The 14816-nt window shown below is 52.1% G+C and overlaps 1 protein-coding gene across 16 annotated transcripts in view; it reads left to right on the forward strand.

The window, feature by feature from the left end:
- The first annotated feature begins 5423 nt into the window (after nt 1-5423).
- NFASC (neurofascin) overlaps nt 5424-14816 on the forward strand; it is a 194015-nt gene continuing 184622 nt past the window's right edge. For 15 of the 16 annotated variants that reach the window (XM_045841370.1, XM_045841377.1, XM_045841380.1 and 12 more), the window contains exon 1: nt 5443-5539. The gene's annotated coding sequence lies outside the window, so the exon portion shown is untranslated. Of the gene's footprint in view, nt 5540-14816 lie in introns of all 16 variants that reach the window. The other variant, XM_045841371.1, reaches the window with a different exon arrangement.

A 14816-nucleotide genomic window follows, 5' to 3' on the forward strand; every position in this document is an offset into this window, starting at 1 on the left:
ACCAGGAACTCGTTGGCAGGGAGACGGCCTTTCCCCCAGCTCCTAACACTTCAGAACCAAAGGAGTTAGTCTCTCTGAAGCCTGAGAGGGAGCAAACTCTAATTATTAACACTATTGTTATAAAACTATTGTTATTTCATAGACAAATTCTTTGTTGTAAACAAACTCTTAGAGGACTTTTAGTAGGAAGCTTGTACAAACATTCATGAAATTGTAACAAATCTTGTGTTTAGAAGGCTCACTGATGGTGCAGTTCAGCTGGTTGGGCATGGACCTGCAGACAGAAAGGTCTTGGGTTCAAATCCTGAGTAGGGCACATGCCTGGGTTGCAGGTTCAGTTGTGGCAAGTGCAGGAGGTAACCGATCAATGTTTCCCTCTCTCAATGATGAATCTCTCCCTTCCCTTTTCTCTAGAATCAGTTAAAAAAAAGAAGTGCTCTCCATCCCAGCTGCCAGGTCACATCCACTCCTCTAGGCCTACCCACCCAGGGGACGTGGGAGGCAGGAGGGCACCCATCTCGGGCCTGGCCTCTCCCGCTGAACTCAGGTGTAAAGCTTACAGACATGAAGTATAGACACATATTTAAAACAGACACCTCCTGATCACCTCCCAGGGGGTCCATGCTAATAAATTGGCATTAATAAGATAAAGTAATTGGGGGTAGTCAGGCCCACAGGCCGCATCCTCAGCTGCTACCTCCCAGCTCCCAGCTCATGCTGACCCTGGCAGCCATAGGGAATTATTTGGGGAAGGGGAAGGAGGGGGTAGGAGGGAGTGGGCAGGGGATGGGGCAGAAACAGAAGAGGCTGGGGCCTGGGGTCTGGAGCACAGGGCCCCCGGGGTGTTGCAAAGTGCAGTGATGCCTCCTTTGCTGCCCCAGCCTGGCGGGCCTGGTCCAGTGCAGAAGGAGGCGTCCTCAGCCCTGACAGTTCCTTTGGCAGAAATGGGAAGGACTAGCCAGGTATATTTTCCTGATAGAAAACCCATGCTCCTAGTCAGAAAATATTTGTGTGTTTGCTGTGTGCAAGATGCAGTGGCAGACAGAGAGTCTGGAGGCTGCCATGTGGCAATGGACGAGGCGTGTCAGTGGTTTATGGAAAACGACAGGAACTCTCACCCAGAAACCAGTGGCTGCCGAGTGAGAGATCTTCTGTGGTTGCCAGAAGAAGACAAATATTTTCTTTGGCTGTATTTCAATAGCCAGCATGATTATTCCTGTCTAATATGTTTATTTCTCCAAGAAATAATTCTGGCAAAGTCACGTCCATTTTAAACATAAGAAGTGAAACCACTTTTCAGGCTACAAGGACACCAAATCTCTTTTAGGTCCTTCCTTTGGTCTGTTCATTTTTTTATACTTGGCCTGCATTTATTCATCAAGAGGACACCCTTTCAGTGCGCTTTTATATGTCTTGTGCCTGTCTTAGACCACAGATGCCTGTGTGCCTCTCTGACCGGCCTCCAGCGCAGCAGCACACGGATGGAGCCCTGCGCTCACACAGGCCTGCTCCAGACCACTGGGCAGGCCGGACCCTGCGCAGCTCCAGGAGGTGCTGGCCACGATGCAGTTCAGTGCTGGCCAACAGAACTTTCAGCCGTGATGGAAATGTCCTGCCCTTGAAATGTGGCTGGCGTAACTGAAGAACTGCATTTGTAATTTTTGTTAAGTTAAATAGTCTAGTGGCTACCGTCTTCAAACAGTACAGTCTATGTTCCTAACAGCTCTGCTTTCGTTCCCGCATTCATTCATTTCTTGGACAAATGTTCCCGGAGCTTCAGCTGTGAGCAGCATGCTGCACCGTGCTCTGTGGGTGCAGGACTCCCTGCTCTCGGGAAACTTCCAGTCAAGTGGGGGAGACATGCCTATAAAGAAACACAAAGTGGTGAAGTGCTGAGGGGGCATTTACTGTGTGCTCAGCTACTCAGAGAGGCTGGGTCTGGCTGAACGAGAGGTTTTACACAGACATTTAAACTGAGTCTTAAAATAGGCTCACATGCTCCACAGCGATAAAGTGAATGAGAGGCTTCAGGAAAAGAGATTGTTTAATATGTCTCAGCCATTTGATTATGGCGATATGGATGTCTTTGTGGTTAGCAGTTCGCACTCACTCTCAAGGCTGTTCTTACAAATGTGTTTGAAAGAAAAAGCTCTCTGACAAAGGTTTCTAAATGCCAGGATTCCCGGCTGGGGAGGGGTATTGCTCATCCCTCTGTTTGGTTTAAAAACCCAGCACGTCCACACTTCGGCTCTGCAGAGATTATCACAGTGTATTTGGTCACTGTCCTCTGGATGGGCCACACGGAACATCCCGTGTGCACACACCTGTGTGACTCATGCCAGTGTTTCTGCAGGCTGGATTCCTGGAGGTGGCATTGACAGGTCAAAAGGTACATCCCAAGTCTAGATGGTATTTCCAAATTGCTCTCTCAAAAGGCTATAACAGGTTAAACTTCCACCAAAACTGTATGCAACTGCCTGGTTCCCCACACCTTCTGGTGACCATGTGGTGGAGGGTGGCCTGGAAGGTATAACTGATGCTGGGGGTCCAGCCCTGTCCCTCAGCTCACGTGTGTCCATCCTTGCACACGCTGAGTGTCCTCTGCAAACACCTGAGACTCAGGGCCTGGGGGCTGTCGCTTGGCCTGAGCTCAGCACAAGGCAGGCAGGGGTGGTGACATTTGGCTGGGAGCTATGAATTGCCAGGAAATGTAAAAGTCAGCTGAGACTTGTCATTTGCCATGACAAGAGGACACAGTGACTGAGATTTCAGGTCTGAGGTCAGTGGCATCCTTGCCGGCTAGGGTCTCAGCCAGAACTAGAGATACACACTCAGAGAAGAAAAGGACGCAGGAAGGCCTGACCAATGTCTGGAGAGAAAAAAACAACCACTGTGTGCCCTTGGCACTGAGTCTTTTCCTGACAGGCTTGCAGGCCGGCGTGCTTAAGTCAAAGCCACTTCACCCCAGTCCGTCACCAGCAGGTGGTGCCCCTCCCCTGACCAGGACCTGCAGGCAGCTCTGACATTCCTGCCTCTCCACCCACCGGGACCCTGGAGGCTCTGCATTCCCTGAGGCCCAGACTTAATTTCTCCACACTTGAGTTCCAGTTCAGTTTTAACCATCAAATCACTGTGTAGTCTTTTATCCCTCCAGATCTCCATTCTTAGCTCTTAAAAAAATGGGCAGAAGATATGAAAGGACATCTCTCCAAAGAAGACACACGGGGGTAAAAGAATCTTTCACAGGGTGCAGTCAAAAGGCAATGCCTGAACCAGAAGCAAGCAGTAGCGATAGGGCATGTTATTTAGAAATATGAAGGTAAGTAACCAGAGAAACAGCTCAAAGTTTAACTTTTAGACAGGGGAAAGCATCAGGGAAATGTATTTTATGAGAAATCTTATAGAAAGATGACACTGATTCAACTATGTACTTATAGAGCTTTAATGGTAATTTTAAGAAAAGAAATAAAAGGAAAATCAATAAATAATTTTCCCAAGTTCTCCCAGATTGATGTGGTGGAGGTGGGATTTGAACCCCAGTGAGCTGCCTCTAGAGCTGGTGGCACAGAACCTCAGCAATACTGCCTATAAAATAGCTACCTCCTAGCGCTGTAAAAAGCAAGGGAATAATTTATGCAAGAAAACCTGTGGCTGACATGCTGAGAAAAGGAAAGCTGTTTTCTTTATCCCATGGAGCCAGCCACAGCTGCACGCTCCCAGTGAGGAAAGTAGGAGGAAGTAATGGGTCCAGGCCCGAGGGGCCCTAGTGCTTTGGTGCACCTTCCTCTACATTCTCTAAGTGTCCCCCTTTTCTCCTACCCTGGTGGCAGGGATTGGGCAAGGCCAGTGGTGCCATCTGGACAGGGCTCCCAGTTTCCAGATTCTGCCCTTTGGAGAAGTTTTCAGTCCTTTACCTGCCCTTGCGTCTCTCCAGACATCCCAGAAGCACCCCTGGACCGGCTGATGAGGTCATCCCAGGGCCCTGTGGCCAGGGCTGGCTCCAGGAGGGCACACTATTTTGTTCACAGTGTGCTTTTACAACCACCACATTGTGCACAGTTGGGCTGCCAAAGTGGTGCTGAGACAAGATTCCGAGTGAAATCAAATTGTACAGACAGGGACCCTGCAAAAACGTTTGCCTGCAGTCCCTGGCACCTGTGGGCAGCTACATTCTGGTTTTCTAACCAAATCCTAACAGGGCCCCGACCTTGCTTAGTTTCCGAGATCAGACGCTATCGGGTGCATTCAGGGTGGTATGGCTGCAGACTACATTCTCAAACCTGCCATAGCCACCTTTCCCCCTTTCCACGGCATAGTCTTTGCCCAGTAGTTATAATTGTTGGTCTCAGAGCACCTAACTGAAGAGTGGAACATTTTGCCAGTATTTATTGAGCACCTACTATGTTCAAGGACTGGGGAGGGCTCACAGGCAGAGAGGCAGGCGGGGGTGCAGCTCAGCGAAGGTGGTGTCAGGCAGGGCAGGAGCTGTGTGAGCTGAGAAGGAAGCCTTGAATGGGACCTCAGAGGGAGGCTGCTGAGGAAACTGTGGTTTGGGATAGGGAGCTGGACTTCCAAGTGCTCCTCCAAGCCTAAAATTCTACTCCAATCCAGGTTTTTTCACTGATTTGGGTCATAAGTGAGCTCAGGTCTTGGCCGGTGCATATTAGCCCGATCCTAGTGCATTCTCCATGTCTGAGCTAGAAGGGACCAGAAGGGATAACCTAATCAACTCTGTATTGCTCAGCTGAGGAAACTGAGGCTCACAGAGAAGTGTCTGGCCCATGTGAGAGGTCAGTCACCCAGCCAGGAGAAGCACGCGGATCTCCTGTCTGTCTCCCAGGCCTTGGCTTCTTCCAACTAACCCAAATACAGGGACGAGATCTGAACCCCCTCAGGGCAGAGGGCACGTCCCATTTTTATAAGACACTCTGCCCACCCCACCCCCCAGGTATCACGACCTCCCTCACATCTCCAGGTGGGATCCAACGACTCTTCAACAACAGTTCCTGGAGAGTCTACCACAAGCAGGTCACCCTCAGAAGGCAAATTTCCACCCCCAAGAAGTCAGTCTGACGGTGGCGCATACAAAGGACAATCTTGTGAATCGCTGGGGCTTCAGCATGTTTCCTCCCGTGCGCTTGGCACGTAGTAGGCGCTCAGCGAACGGAAACGGGCGCCAATTAACATCATTCTCAAAGCCAGTCCTCCGAGAGGTCGTGGGTCCGTAAGAAGAGAAAGATGGGGGCCTTTCCGGTCCAGGACCTGCGAACTGTCCCCCGACGCGCTGGGCGGGGCCGCGCTGGAGCATCCCTCCCTCCCCCGGCTGCGTCCGGGTCCCCGCTCTGCTTGCGAAGGGAGTGGCACGAGGGCGCGCACGCAAGGTGTTGGGGGCGCGCCGCTGCCGGGGACGCGCGCCGGCTGGTCTCTGCCCTAATGCGGCGGCTGGCGGCAAGAGGCGCTGCAGGGAACGCCGGGGTAGTGGCAGCGCCGGCAGCCGACAGCAGGGACTGCGCTCAGGGTCGGAACCCAGCCCTTGGAGGTAGGCGAGCTCGGACACCAGAAAGATGGATGTGGGGGCACTAGGGGATCACGGAAACCTAATTACTGACTACCCCCTTTTTCCCGCCCTCCCCTTTCTGTCCCTGGTCCTGTCCCCATCCCCCTCCGTCCACATCCCGACCTTTCTCTCCACACAGTCACCTGCTCTGAACCCATTCTGTTCTGTGCATATGTGCATCCCACTCCCGACCCCTCTGCACACCCCACACCCTTTCTGTCTCATTGGCTGCATCCCTCCCCCCTTTCCGAGTCCTTACCCTCTTTCCCCTTTCCTTCTGCCCCTGTCTCGGTGAGCCGTGCCCTGATACCTCTGTTTACTTCCACATCCACTTTGTATCACCCCGTCCCTTCTATCTTACCTACCCCGTACATCACCAGCCCCTCTGCCTGCCCTCCCCTGCTCTCCCCCCTCCCCGGGGACTCTGTTCTTGTCCCTCCATCAGCTCCCCCACAGTCCTCTCCAGGTCCCCTCTGCACACCCTGTCCCAGCCCCTTCCCAGATGCCTCATAGCCCCTCTCGAGAGCCCCATCTTCTCCTCTTTGGCTGTTATCTGGCCTGCCCTCCATCACCTTCCCCACCTGCCCTTCTTGGTGATGCCTGTAGCCACAGGGCTTGTACTGAGCCCCTGCTTTGGGAGGCCTCCGGCTCTGCAGGCCCCATGTACTCACTGTTGCTGCTTATAACCCCTTTCTACATGTGCGATCTTGTTCATGGTTTGGGGGCAAAGGGTGCATGGGGTTGGTAGGCCCCTCTTCTGTTCCCTTTCCCTTAGTGGTTGAGGTTTGTGTCCTAGAGGGACTGGGGGAGGGGGTGCTTGGCATAAGGAAACTAGGATGGGGAAGAGCTGGGGTCTGAGGAATGGCTGAGTAGCCGCTTGCTGGTGTTGCTCTGAGCCCTGGGGTGCACAGGCGTGGATGAGGAGCCCCACTGGAGGGTTGGAGAATTTGGGATTTTAGAAAGATTCTTCCTCAGCTTCCGAGTCAGCACTTTGGCATTAAGAGCTGCCAAGAGTGTGGCCAATGGGCTGGGCTGAGAGTGGGCAGAGTGCTGAATCACCGAGACTCTGGTCCCCATGGCAGCCCCTCTCCTGCCCGCCTGAGCCAGGTCCGGCTCCTGGTTCCTTCTGGGCATTTGGCAGCGGTGTGCAAGTGTGTCGGGTGGAGATGCCTTCTCCCTCAGCCTGGAGGGGTGCATGACAGTGCCTCTTTGCTGCCTGTCCTCTCCCTGGGATGAGGGCCTGGTGCGTCTTCTCGACTCTTGGAGCTGTGGTGAGCCCTGCTGGCCTTAATCAAACCTCCAGCAAGGGCAGACTTGCAGGGTAGGGGTTGGCTTGTTTGAATGGAGCCAGAGACTGGCAAGTTCAGAACCCGCCAAACTTGAGACGTAAGTGGGAGAAGCCCAGGGAAAATATGTGTGGAAGGGGGATCCCCTGGGGAGAGGGACTGTACCAGCTGTGGGAGTGAGGGGCAGGGAGAAGAAGGAAGGTAGAAACGTCCTCCCCCTGGGTTGGGGGTGCATGGATCTGGTGGAATTGCTTTGCAGGAAGAATTGAAGGAGATGAGTTGGGGGTGGGATGGGGGTCTGCTGCACATCTCGTACTTCCTATCTTTTGTTTTGACTGAGCTGGCACTTCTGCGAGAGTAATTTCTCCCTCTTGTCTTTGGATTCAGCTGAAGGGTGTGTGTGTGTGTGTGTGTGTGTGTGTGTAGAGGGGGGGTGAGAATAACACAAATGAGGAAAGGGACACCTGCATGTACCCCCACAAATTGTGTTTGCCCTGTGAAACACCCCAATTCCTGCCTTAGGGACCTTAGTTAAAACCCTGAGGCTTAAATCAGAGGTTAGGAGCAAATTGCGATCCATTCTCAGCCAGGCTTCCTCACTTCACAAATCTGAGTCCCACTCCTGTGTCACGGCTCCAAAGCAGACTCAGGCAGTACCTGGCAGAGGGGCATTCTGCTGGGGGACTAGCTGCCCCTGCTTTGCCGCTCTTCTGTGCCCCCTGCCTTAGAATGGGGGTGGGGCAGGAAGCTGGTCCGGGAGGAGGCATCACCTGGAGCCATCCTCGAGCGCTGATTGGATTAAGGTTCTGCCATTGAAATGTCTGATTGGGGCTCAGGTTAAGTGGGGGATTCTGATAACAATGTACACATTTCCTAGTTTCGTGAAATGACTCCCAGCCCGCATGCCTTGTTTGACCTCAGGAAGGCTACACAGAGACACACGGGGGCACACAAAAGGAGCCAGCTCTCTCCAGAGAGCTCCCCGTGGGCCGACGGGCTGGGTCGCAGTGCTGGTTCTTTCGGGGACACGTTGAGGAGGCGGCTGGTATCTGGGGGCGGGGTCTGCTCTGGATGGCTGAGGGGGCGGAGGCACAGAAGAGGTCCTGCTCCTGCAGTGATGGAGGGCAGGCTTCCAAGGCTCCCGTCGCCGGGGCGTTGCTGCTTGTTTCCGTCCCCATCACCGCTCTCTTCCAAAACCATCCCAGGGCTGGGGTGGGCGGATCGTCACTTAGTCTTTAGGAATAGAAATCCTTAGAAAACCAGAAAGGAAGCGGCAGAGAAGTCCAGTCTTCTGTCTGTCCCCTGGGAGGAGGGGAGAAGGAAGTGAGAGGAACTTGGGGCTGGTTACACACTTATTCCTTTAACAAACACTAATTAACCCCTACAACGGGCTGCTCTGCCGGGTGGTGGGATCCTAGAGGCAAAAAAAGCAAAATGGGTTTGATCCCTCAGAGCTTCCAGTGCAAAGGAAAGAGAAGCAAGTCCTCAGAAAAGTAACCCAGATAAGCTTGAGCGAGCATGTCTGACCAGGGTGGACAGGGCTGTGGACTGGCGCAGGGCCCTCTCCCCCACAGCTATGAGGGGGGCTGGGTTGGTGCTTTCCTGAGTGGTGGGGTCAGGGCTGGCTCTGAAGTGGACCATGAGGAAAAGGGTGATGGAGGAGGTGAGACGAAAGACGTTAGGGGGTGGAGAGGGGGTTCTTGGTGTAGTTGCACCCTGCTGGGGGCACCCACAGGGAACTCTAGGATGAGATTGAGGCTGTTCGACTCACCCATTCCTGTTTCCTAAGTACTTGTATTTGAAGGGCAAAGTGTGGCCAGGATATGCTTAGCATGCCAGTCTAAGTCAGAGGAAAGAGGCCCAGTGTCTGCTTTGGGAAGCTCCTATCTGATGGGGAAATAGCAAGTCAGGGGCAGGTGGGTGCTCAGAAACAAGGTGGATGGAAATTTGCGAGCTCCGATGTGGGTGGAAGGGTCTTGGAATCTGGGAGGTCAGAGTCAGGTGGGGTCATCAGAGAAGTCCAGATGCGTTCACGGTGCACAGGGGAGATCCTCAGGAGGTGTATACCTAAGCAGAGGCCACCACTAGCACCGCTGGTGGAACTGGGAAAGGGCCTGTGGACAGAGACACCCAGCCCCATCTTCTCAGGACCCCCTCCTCTTCTAAGTAAGTTCATTTCATTAGTGTGTCCTCAACCTTTGGGAACATCCCAGGAACATCCCTGGAACCATGTTTTTGGGAACATCCCAGGATGTTGGGCGTGTAAGCCAAGTTGGAGATACAGAAGTGACAGATTAAGTCAATACGTGGTAACAGACATGGTAAAGGGCCCAAAATAACAGAGGTCAGGTGGTTCCTGTCACTGGAGGAGCCTGGCCAAGGGGTCACGGTGGACAGCAGGACTGGAGCGTTTGCCCCAAACTCTTCAGATAAACCCTGGCTTTGGCTAGCTTGATGTTAAAGTTTTCAGCATTGACTCAAAACGCCCCGCTAAGACTGAGACCTGGCTGCAAGGGCCGATACCAGATGCTTATGGCCTGGTCCTTGTGGCCACAGGGGACGGCTCTGGGAGCTAATGGCTGTGTTGGGTGGGTGCTCGAGCAGGCACTTCTGCAGCTTTTCTGACTGGGCGCGTCGGTCAGATTGTGCCAGCCAGCTAGAGAACTCTCTAGCCATCCTCCTTTTATTAGGTCTCGAGGCAAGCCAGGAAAAATAAAGTGGCATAGTGCAATAGTTATCATTAAAGAGTGCTTACTGTTGTACATGCTAGGCACCCGGCTGTGCTTTGTATACATCATCTCATTTAATGTTCATAGGGGTTAACCCCACATGAAGAGATACTGTTAGGACACTGGTTTTACAGATAAAGAAATGGACTTGGAGCAGATGTCACTTGTTTAGGAGTATAGAACAGGTGAGTTTCGAAGCTAGACTTTGAACCTATATTTGTTTGACGTCAAAACTCCTACCCTAATGTATTGTACTGAGCTTCCCCCCCTGGTGGAAAAGTAAGAACCAGAATGTTCTTTATCTACTTGCACAAGACTCTCTGGAAAACTCTGTTGGCTCAGTTAGCATGCATTTTTGAAGGCCTGCTATGTCCTTGTGAGGGATACAGAAATGTGGTTTGTGCTTTCAGATAGGGGAGAGAAGACAGAAACGTGTGCAACCCCTTGGGCATAATACAGGACATCGTCTAATTAAGTCTTCAGACCCTGGACAGTAGGATTTCAAAGGCAGGAATAATCCCTCAGCATGGCTGTTGGAGCCAGGGAGGTGACAGGGCCTCCTAGAAACGACTTACCTTTGAGGTCAGACGCACCTACATTCAAACTTTGGTTCTTCTACTTACTAGCTGAGGAGCTGTAATTTCCCAGTCTGTAAAGTGGGGATATTAATTCGAACCGTGCAGAGATACAAGAATTGAATGTGACAAGGTACTGAAGGTCCCAGCACAGAACCACGCAGGCAGGAAATGCTCATCCCATGCTGCTGTCCACGGAGGAGGCAGGAATGGAGCCGCGCCTTGCAGGCCGGTAGAATTTTGATATGGAGGGAAGAGGAGGGCGTTCTGGATGAGGGAACCCACCACGTGTCTTAGCAAACTTTTGGTGGGTTCAGGTGCTCTGGGAAAGAAGTGACCTGCCATATCTGTCTGCTCTCCCCGGGTCCTGGGGAGGTCCGAGTCAGTGGGGGTCATTAGGAAAGTCCAGATGGGGGTGGTTAGCGGTGCGCAGGGGAGATCCTTGGAGGACATACACCTGAGCAGAGGTCTCAACAAACACCCCTAGCTGAACTGGGAAAGGGCCTGAGGACAGAGATGCCCAGCCCCATCTTCTGAGGACCCCTCAGAACATGAGGGCCTGTGTTCTACTTCCGGCCCCATCGTGAACAGCTGGAATGTGTTTCTTTATAAAACTAAAAGGTTGCTGAAAGCCTCTTGTCCCAGAAGCCCATGTCTCTGGAAGTGATATCATTGGTTAATTTCTTGTCCCATCTTTCCTCTCCCTAACGCCAAGCCGTGAGAAAGTCGCAGTGCCTGGGGCCAGGTGCGGTCGCCCCCTGGGGCTGTTCCCATCCCCTCTGCCTCCTGCAGCTCCCCTCCTCTGGGAGGCAGCTGTTGGAGCATCTGCTTTCTCCTCCTTCACCTGCTCCTCCTCACTCTTCCCCTGCCTGGCTGGGCCAGCCCCTCCCCGGCAGCCCTTCTCCCCATCATTGTGATGCTAATCGTGTTGTTAATTTTTCTGAGATGCAGAAGGAAAACCCCAATCTGTTTTAATGAATTTAATTAGAGAGGGGCTTGGAGGGCTTCTGAACCTCTTACGGGGATCACAATACACAGGGTTAACGAGATAAACAGCCTGGGATCCGCAGCTCAGGGGTAGGAAGAGAGGATTTCCAACTCAGAGCTGGCAGAAGGCTGTGTCAGCTACTGTCGCCCCGGTGGGTGCTCTTTGGGGACGTTTCTGTCTGTCCCACCCAGCCCGTGCACTGAGTTTCGTACCCAGTTCTGCCCTTGGGTGGCAGCTGACCCTCTGGAGAAGGTTTGATCATTCCCACCATCATCACCAAGCATTCACTGAGCACCTGCTGTGTGAGTAAGGGCCCCTGTCTGGAGCTATGTGGAGGCTGTGGGACCCTGTCTCTGCCGTAAAGGAGGTCAGAGACATATGTTCAAATATAAGAAACATTTGCTAATTCCAGACAGTAAATGCCAGAGGATTGACAGATTATGTTGTGTTTGGGCCATGTGGAAGATTCTTGTAAGAGAAAGTACTTGAGGTGGGTCTTGAGACATGCAGCCTTGGAGATTTAATCATCAGAATGGCTGGAGGAAGAGCAGGTGCAAAGGCAGGAATGTGCAGGGGATCTTTGAATTTCGATGAATAAATGATATGGCTTGGGGGGCGGGTGCATGTAATTTAGTAAGTGTGGACAGGATTGTAGCAGTATATTCAGGCATAATCATAGAGGCACCTGGGCACTGGAGTCTTTACTTTTCTGCCCTGGTTGTACTGGGGTCTCCCCGCTTTCCTTCTTTGAGCAGCACTTCGGGTGGCCAGCTTGGTGAAGGGTCTGGGACAGGACTGTTCTGGCCGTCATGCTGAGCTCACTGTCCTGGATCCAGTTAGGCCACCTGGGGTGGGTTGACCAGATGCTAAGTTCTGTCCACAGATCTTGTGACTCTGTGGGGTGAGAGTGAGTGGATAGCAGAGCAACTCCAAGGACTTTCCCCTTCTTTATGGATGTTGGCCACTTTGCTTGGGCAGTAGCATTTTGTGCAAGTGAGTGATCAGTGGAACTTCCAGTTCCAGGGTCAGTGAGTTTCTTAACTCATCTCTTTATATTGCTAAGAGTTCTCTGGTGTGCACTGTGTGCATACATGTGTAGGGTTTTTAAAAAAGATTTTATTTGTTTATTTTTAGAGAGAGAAGGGAAGGAGAAAGAGAGAAAGAAAAACACAGACTGGTTGCCTCTTGCACACCTCCAACTGGGGACTTGGCGCATGTGCCCTGACTGGGAATTGAACCAGCCACCTTTCGGTTCATAGGCTGGAACTCAGTCCACGGAGCCACACCCGCCAGGGCTGCATGTGCAGGTTTGTGTGTGAAATTATTCTGACTAGACTCTGGTTTTAATTTGATCTTTGTAACACAAACGTTATCAAACATTTCTAGGTCCCAGTGTGCTCCTTGTTGTGTGTATATTCATAAGCTGAATGCTCTGAGAATAGGATTTTAAACATGGACAGGTATTATAACTATCATTGTTGACAAGAAGTGTAATATTAAGCTGAAATTTAATTCATCGATCCCTGTGCTTTGTAACTTCTTGGCCCATGAGACTAGCCAGAATTTTATTTCTGGGTACCACAAAGATTATGCTTTTTGTTACTCTCCATCATCTGCCTGGGCTTCTGCGTCATCGCTGGTGAAGCTGGTGCACTGCTGCCAGGTGTCGGCCGGCCCGTTCGCGTGTTTGCACGAGAGACACGGTGACGATGCCCCGGCTCTGACACCCACTGTGTGGTGTTTTTCCACATGCCGCAGGTGACATGTTCTTTGTGAAGGAAAATGCCTCTGAGGCCACAGGCAGTTTTCCTGTGCTGACGCAGGTGAGGACAGAAACTGGATCTCTCTCATCATCACACGGTGGAATGGAAGCCTTGGTGACTCATGCTGGGAGGTGACCCAGGGTCCCGGCTGGCCCCAGTCCTGGGCTGTGCTGCGGGTCGGTTCTACCTAGTGTTCGTTTCACCTGCAGCTTTGATGCCTCTGCTCCGTGCACAGCACCCATCTAGGCAACTTGTTTGAGAGAATCCTTGGCTCCTAGATTGTTCGAGTTGGTTTCGTCCAAGATCATGATTTTATTGATCAAGAAACAGACTCCAAAGGGTGATGTGACCTGCTTGTGGGCTGCGTGGCTAATGGTGGCAGAGCTAGTCCTCCCACACCCTGGACCACCAGGAACTTTAGAAAACTGCATCTGAACCTAGTAATTACACAAGGTAATAGGTAATGAAGTTCCCTAAAGCATCATTAAACTAGAAGTGCTTTGGGATGTCAGAGAAGAGAGGAAGTCAATGTAAAGTCCTTTGGGAAGATTTAGAAGAAAACAGGGGCTGGTTTGGGTCTCTAGGAATGGGTAGGACTTGAATTGGCAATGATGGGGAGTTGGGTAGTTCTGGTGGGGGGAGGGAGCCTAATGAAGGGTGTAGAGGAGGGCAGCTGTGGCCAGCCATTGGATAGGCCAGGCTGGAGCAGTGGGAGGTGTGGCTGGAGGGACCGGCAGGGTCAGGAACTGCAGAGAATCCTGACTGACAGAGGCACTGGTCTTTTTCATGGAGTTGGTGAGGAGTGCTTAAAGCTTCTCAGCTGAGCTTGCCCTTGCGCTGGTTGTGGTGTTAGGAGATGTGAATGGGAAATCCCTTCGCAGGCACCTGGTGGTGTCTGGGAATCATTCCTTCTGCAGGGGGTTTGGGGAAAAGGGGACTGCTGGAGCTTTCTTTTGGGCCCCCAGTAGGGAGCTTGTTGCTGTCCAGGGTGCTGACCTGCCCTGTGAAAGACTTTCCTCCCAGGCTGGAAGGTAACGCCAGGGAAGGTTCAGAACCACCCAGAGGAATCCAGAAAACAGTTCTGTCAAGGACTAGTTGCATGTGCCCTTCCTGGCACAAACTGGTTTACAGCCTCTGACTTCACAGTCCTTGTGATGGAGGCAAACCTGCGGGCTGGGGGAGGCATGTGTGCACCTGTCCCTGCAAAACGGCCCTGTCTGCAGCCCTGCAGGTTTTGTCTGAGAGTCTTTCTGTTTCCCTGAGAATCTTAGCACATGGAGTCTTTCATGGTGAAAAATGCACTCCTACTCGGCATTTCAGAGTACTTGAAACCTCTCCGGCGAACATGGAGAGAGTACAGAAGTTCCCAGAAGACCCTACGAACTATTTCAAATAACACGTGTGGATGTTCAGTATCAGTGCTGTCCAGCAGGGCATTCTGTGATGGTGGACACATTCTGTCCCTGTGCCGTCCCACATGGTGGCACTAGCCACACCTGTGGCCACTGAGCACTTGAAATGTAGCTAATGTGACTGAGAGTTGAATTTCTATTTAAATTTAATTTAAATAGCCATGTGCGGCTAGTGGATGCTGTGCTGTACTGTACAGCCTCACAGTCAGAATATTGACTGTTGCCATCTGCCCTTGCTCTCTGGTCCCTCATACCCAGCACTCTGTGGTGCGGAGTCAGGAGACTTTGGAAAGGGGCGAGTTTGAGCATTGCTAGGGAACCCCACGCTGACTCTGAGCTGAAAATCTGTGTGTGCCTGTGAGTTTTGCCATGACTTTCATTTTTCATCACCACAGTGACAACAACCATCCACGACACACTGCAGTTTTCTTGTCAAGGGCAGAGAGCAGGCTCCTTGAATTCTGGCTGCGGTACCAGGACCCGAGCCAAGACGTTTCGGAGCCTTG

The sequence above is a fragment of the Phyllostomus hastatus genome, unplaced genomic scaffold (genome assembly GCF_019186645.2).
Source record: "Phyllostomus hastatus isolate PE091 unplaced genomic scaffold, TTU_PhHast_1.1 phas_contig_36, whole genome shotgun sequence".
Lineage (NCBI taxonomy): Eukaryota > Metazoa > Chordata > Mammalia > Chiroptera > Phyllostomidae > Phyllostomus > Phyllostomus hastatus.